Here is a 7,140-nt window from a genome sequence, read left to right as displayed (position 1 = left end):
AGACCAAAATTAGCCAAATCGGTCCAGCCGTTCTCGAGTTTTAGCGAGACTAACGAACTCCAATTCATTTTTATATATATAGATGTGTCAAAAATGCAATAGGAGCGAAATGTGGAGTACGTATATATACCCTTAGATAATTTATAAGTTTAGATAGTCTCTTGCTGTTAGACAACCTATGAAAACAGGCCAGGAATATTAGTTTAGTGTGCGTGACTGGCTACGTCTTACACTCGCGATTTGTGTTAGTGTGCGTGTGGTGCTCAAAATAGAGGTAAACCCTGAATTCTAATGTTTATCGACGTTTTCACAGCTGTTATAAGCTATCTAGACTTATAAATGATATAAGATTATAAACAATTTGAAATATTATAGGTTTTATGATTCGTGACAGTGTGCAGCTAACTAACTGCTTTTAAGTTTAATGACATTCTTTACAATATTTAATTGTTTCAATTGGATATTTGAAATAAAATTGTGATATTTTCTGTTTTGGCTTTTCAAATGATATAATTACTTTTCTGCTCTGTAATTATTGATATATTAATTTTGGCATTTGTAATTTTTTTTTGTTCTTTTCGTTGATCAGCAATTTTGATTGAATTGAATGAACGTTTGATGTAAAAATTTTATTTTGCTTCATAACTCTGTCTTGTGTTAATTCTTTTATTTTTCTGTCAGCTTTGTATGAGTTCTGTCCTCAGAGTGTATCAAGTTGTGACATATTCTTAAATGTAAAATAATAGGTTTATTTAATTGTATGAACCCAACAATGAGAAACGAAGATAATTTGTGTAAAAATTTGTCAATATTATTATTATTATTCAAAACGTAAATGAGCCATTACTTACTCACTTATAAAAAAATAAGCAGAGACCTTTTTATGAGTAAATAATTTAAATATAATCTAAAAAGTTAGAAATTAAAAAAATAACAAGTGAGTTTTCTACTCGTAAGACGTTTTACTCAATTTAATTTTTATTGTTTTGTTAATGTTAAACCCAATTATTATAGTAGTTTAAAAATAAGTATTGGTTGAATGAGTCATTCCATTAAGGTCTTGTAAGTTTCAGTAGGGTACTGAACCTAACTAATGCCCACTACGGTATTATAATAGCATTGACGCGAATGCACGAACTGAGCAAATACTGCATAAAAGGCATTTATTTTTCTTAAAATTGATTCTTAAATTTAATGCGATTTCTAACACTATCACCGCTTCGGAAACAATTGGCGCTCTGAGTGAGATGAAACTCTCCCAGCGTTCTTTTTTGCGATCTTTTTAATAAAATATACAATATTGTCGTTGTTATTGCTATAAAATTATCATAATCTAGTCCCAGCTGTCCGATCACTCAGATATTCAGCTGTGGAGTAGAAAGACTTACGACAGATATTTTTTAATAGAACATTTAAGTTTATTTATAGGTAATGCCTGAATAGTGGCTGGGACTTTATTATAAAAGTGTATACATTTACTCTTAAAGCTATTTTGGATCTTATGAAGCCTACTTGAATTAGTTACAAGTTAGCAGATGTCGACCCCAAGCTCTCAACCAGCTTTTTGTTCTTTGTGGTAATGACACCATTCAAGTATCATGCCGTGGACAATTCTCTATATTATAATATACTACCCGGTTATATTATCTGTGGACCTTAAGTCGATGACGTCACATCGACGCTTTGTAACGGTGTGCGAAACAAGCACCACTAGGATACTATTGATATTGATATTATTTTTCAATATTATGGATTCATGCAAGGTGTTGTGTTGTGAGGCTGATTATTATAATGATGAATTATCAATAAAATAATCTGGCTTAAGTAAAAATAGTATTCATTTATCTGGCAGTACTAGTATAGCGACACAGAACAACAGAAACTACATAACTATTAACACAAAAGTGAAAACGTAACAATGAATCTTCAAAAACAAAGCAGTGATAGCGCTGGGGGGGGGGGGGGGGGTGAAAGAGGGGGGGGGGGGGAGTTAACTTTCCAGCGAATGTGGCCGTGTAGTACCTTAAATGGACGTAGTTAAGCAGAAAGGACTCAAGCCACACAAAGGCACTTTTGAGTTATAGGCATTTCAAGTTTCAGCTTTAATCTTATCCATATAAAATATATCCAATAAAAAACAGTTTCAGTACCTATACATTTTAAAAATAGGGTTTTCACTACATGGCAGAATCGACCGTCAGGAGTATGGTGGCATACTTAACTAATTTTTTACATACATACTTAACTTATTTCCAAAGTGTGGTTTGAGTCCTTTCTGCATAACTACGTCCAAATATTATAATATTGTTGTAACATCATGCGCTGAATAGCAGCTACCACGTGCTTACACGAGCTTTATGGATTATTGAAACTTAAGGTCAATTCATAGACTTTGAAGTATGAAATAATTTGAAAACAAAACCTTGTGCGGCAAGGATCGGACTGTGTGCGACAGAAAAACAGCCATTTTGTGAAAGTCACTTTTGACAGATCTATGACCATTCAAAATAAAAAGTTAATAATTAGGTGTCTCAATAATATTGCGACAGGTTTTAGTTTTTTTTTAAATACCTAACATTTCTTACACACATACATGTACAGGATGAATTTTTATGTGTATGGGCGTGCATGTTTTAAAAAATTTTCCTATTTTATGTTTTTGAAAGAAAAAGCATATACTATACTAGCTGACCCGGCGAACGTTGTTTTGCTATTTAAATTATTTTTACAGTTAGACCGTTTCTTGGACATTATTTATTATTTTGGTGTATGTATATGTATTCATAATATAACATTTAGTAAAAAACGGTTATTTCAATATTACAAACAGACACTCCAATTTTATTTCAATGTATAGATAATTCAAACAATATTTTTATAAATTATAGCCTATATGTTATTCTGGTGTGTAAGCTATATTATTGCAAAGTTTCATCAAAATCCATTCAGTAGTATTTGCGTTAAAGAAGTTCAAACATACATCCAGACATACAAACTTTCACATTTATAATATTACTAGCTGTCCCGGCAAACGTTGTTTTGCCATATAACTATAATTCACGCGATAGTTTTATAAATAATAGACTATGTGTTATTCTGGTGTGTAAGCTATATTATTGTAAAGTTTCATCAAAATCCATTCAGTAGTTTTTGCGTTAAAGAAGTTCAAACATACATCCAGACATACAAACTTTCACACTTATAATATTATTAGGATTATTACACCATTCGATAGTGTCGCTAATAAGTAGAATATTTTAGGTTCAAAATGCTTCATAATTTAAAGTAATTTCTTATAAATCCTACCTACATTACACTGCCAGTATGTTGTTGGAAATATATTTTCTTCAACACACACCCGCAGTACTCTCTTTACAACATTTTGTTCTAATTTTAAATTTCTATTCTCTGTGTTGTTAAAACCACCAATTGTGATCCTTGTCGCAACGAGTACGTATATATTATGTGCAGAATGAATTAGTAGAAGATGCTTCGGGAATGATATTGATATTTTGGTGCTGTTGCAAAATAGATAGTAACGTTAGTAAATATGTTATTTATTAATTTATTTACCTTTGTTGTAACAATTAGTTTTTGTCTTGTCAAATATTATTTTTTGATTGTTAAAATTATTTAAATATAGGTCTGCCTACATTGAGTTATAATTATGTCAAATGTTATGTTAAATCATTTGTAATATTAATAAAATAAATGACAGGAAAAAGAGTTTCATTTTACATTTTGAGTTATGTTAAAAAAACAGACATTAGTTTGTGAAAAAGTTTTACTGTTTCGTAAGTATGGTGTTTAAGTACACAGCACTACATATCGATACCGTACCTATATATAATACTATCCGAGAAATACAATTAACGTTTACTAATTAATGGATACATATTTGTTCCCTTTGGGGTGGAGACGATGGGTCCTTGAGGTTCATCAACCAAAAAAAATTTTATAACAGGCGTCTAACCGATTGAGAGTTGACCCAAGGTCTGGTATGTACCCCTGTCAAAGGATAAGATTGGTCATTCAGAGGTAACGTTGTCAGATAGATAAATGTCGGCAGGGGTTGAGCGCGATCTTCACGATATTTACTATTTGTAATTACTTAAATTTAATACAATATTCAGGTTTTATTTTATTATTATTTATATGAAGAGTGTTAATAATTATTAAGTCATGTGTAAATAAAGTAAAAATAGGCAAAAAAACAATTTATGTGTTGTTGGTGCAATAAAAAAAAATATATTATTACTCATTTGCAATACCAGAGACATTTAAAGAGCAAAGAGTAGGGACTATGCATGAATACCCACGTGTATTACCGTCCTTCAAAGTATTTATTTATGTTGTCCTTTAGTTATTACTTCGTCAATATTGAGAGCTGACTTAGAGCAACTCTCTTATTATACGTGTGGCGTCAAGTTACAATTACAATACTTATTTAGGTACCTAACCGACCTGAATCCACACCTCAGTAATAGAAACTCTTAATCAGGTGATAACGGTGCAAAACTTTGTGTAGATATTTTTATAGAACCTCTTCTATAAAAATATCTACACAAAATTTAATACATTTAAAAATTCATTTATAATACTTATTGCCTCACCTACTCAAGGCCTCATAGGTACTTAGGTATTGACTTGTGTTTATTAGACCGAAGACCTAACTAAGCCTACTTACTAACCTATTGCACGATAACATAAAAATTACTTCGTTACGAATTAAGGTACAGCTTACTTCTAATGCTTTCTGAGTTCTCCGTATCCTTTTACTTCGATCAAATAAACAAATGCTAATGATATTACGTAGGTTCCTATATGAGCGATTGACAATCTTTCTCAAGGTTTCCGCGCGCCCGACACACATAGAATGTGACACACGCCTGACATTTCAAAGCGACTCTTTTTGTTGAGAGGAGGAAAATACACGTTTTTGAAATAGGGCATGTATGTCAGGCTGTGTTTCCGAGTTAGCAGGCACCCACTACTGAATAAAAACCTCCCCTATGCTGGTAGCACGAGAGCTTTTCCACCACAAGCGTGGGCCGTGGAACTACTACAACAGTCGCGGGGCGTCTCTTAAGGAGACTCGAACTTCGGACCGGCTGTGTGCTTGTGGGAAGGAGAGATCACTTCCGATCTTATATGATCTGATAGTTCGACTGACTTTGACAAAAGGAAACAACACAATCGCCGACGAGTATGGTGATGTATGTGTGTATAACGTATGTTAGTTAAGTGTATAAGTGTGTGTGTATGGATATGTATGTGTTCGTAAGAATGTAATTGTGTATGTTTATGTGTATATGTATGGGGTCTGTCTCTCTGTTTATATGTTCATAAAATAGTTCAATATTAATTAAAGAGTTCTTAGATTATAACTTTGAGAGTCCATAGTAGTAAAAGGAGCGCACTCTCTACTGATATATGAAATACGATCTACTTGTAAATACGTGTTAAATTTATGGGAGTCGGTATAGTCATTGTCGCTTGGCATCATAATTATTAAATAATTGTGATTGGCCAATGACCGCTCTTAGTACTTAAATCGCTTTAATTGTGTGTTACCTACTCTACTTTCATTAGTCTTTATCCGAACCGAACATGTTCACGAAGCATTCTTACCCCTCGTTTACACCAAGAAACAAGTCAAAAACTTGTTGTATACAAAAATTGTAGAATACTTGTTCAAACACAATTATTTGTTTTTAACATGTATTGCAATTGTCTGAAATATTCTTGCGTGTTACACTGTGCTGCCAACAAGTTTTTATACAAGTATACCACACATTTGCGTTCACATATAGAACTGTGACATATTTGATACAGTCTGATACATTGACAGCGTTCACACCAACATAAATTATACATGTTTTTAACAAGTGTTGTTAATTTTACTGAAGTTTATATATAATACTTATTTAAAACAAGTTTTATACTCTATCCATGCTTGGTGGATAAAGTTTTAAACATTTACCGGACAGACCGCTTTTTTTTGTGGAAAAGACGAGTGGTCAAAGACATAGCTTTATTGATATGAAACATCTATAGCCGCACGTAAAACAGATTTCTGGCGTGGCGACGCATGTCGTGGCGACGCGTCGCCTTGTCACAGTAATACCGTCCTCAGAGGCAACATCGAATATAACTATTACCGAAGTCACTGATTAAACGAATTAAGTAGTCACGATTCGAAATAAATTCGTAAATTTTTGTATTTAATGTAAATAAATGTTTATTCAATAAATAGTCATCGTTATCTGGAAAAAAAACGTAATATTTTATTTTATCATTATGACATATTTAGTTCCTATCACAATATGTTCTTTTCTGCATATTACTTTTACAAAATAATGTCGATGTTTCACATCTGCCAGGCGTCCCGTGACGGCTCACATTTTTTAGCAATATTTATCTCGGCTTATATTAAAATATTCTTTTGATACTTTTATAATTGTCTCGCAAGCATGAGTAATGCATTAACTACATTTTACCTTTGATATCCGATGCAAATACAAAGAAGAATATGAGTCAACAGTAGCTAGAAATTTCAAATAAACAGCTAAATAACAAAAAAAGCGCGTACGCCTTCCTTCAAGGCCGGCAACGCTCCTGTGATTCCTCTGGTATTGCAAGAAAATGTGTGCGGCGGTGATCACGTATCACCAGGTGACCCGTGCGTAGGCTCGTTTGTCCTCCTTTTCCATAATACAAATAATTGCTCTGCTCGAGTGATGGCATCTTGATACTGTAAATTTTGCTAAGAAAAGTACGGTGCAACTTTTTGAAGCAAATTCTCCAAATTTAATGGTCTCATTTAAAAAAAAAAATCTGAATCCACTTCTGTCTTCTATTCTTAAATCATTCAATAAGGAATGATAGGTCCCTTCTTGCTGTCGTCTCCTCAAAAATGATCGCGACCAGTACTTGCGTGGTTTTCTTGAATTTCCTTCATTATATATGATCTACAAGTATACTGCACTCATGAAGCAAAGTTCCGCAGTACATTCACTTTCTATTGTCTGTACCAGTAGTCAATTGTGTTGTCAAATTCATTAACTTCTGCACTGACATGTCTTAAGCAAGTTTAGCTACAAGCCTACAACAAGTATAAAACATGAGATCATACACATT

The sequence above is a fragment of the Leptidea sinapis genome, chromosome 18, assembly GCF_905404315.1.
Source record: "Leptidea sinapis chromosome 18, ilLepSina1.1, whole genome shotgun sequence".
NCBI lineage: Eukaryota > Metazoa > Arthropoda > Insecta > Lepidoptera > Pieridae > Leptidea > Leptidea sinapis.
This window is presented reverse-complemented; position numbering follows the sequence as displayed.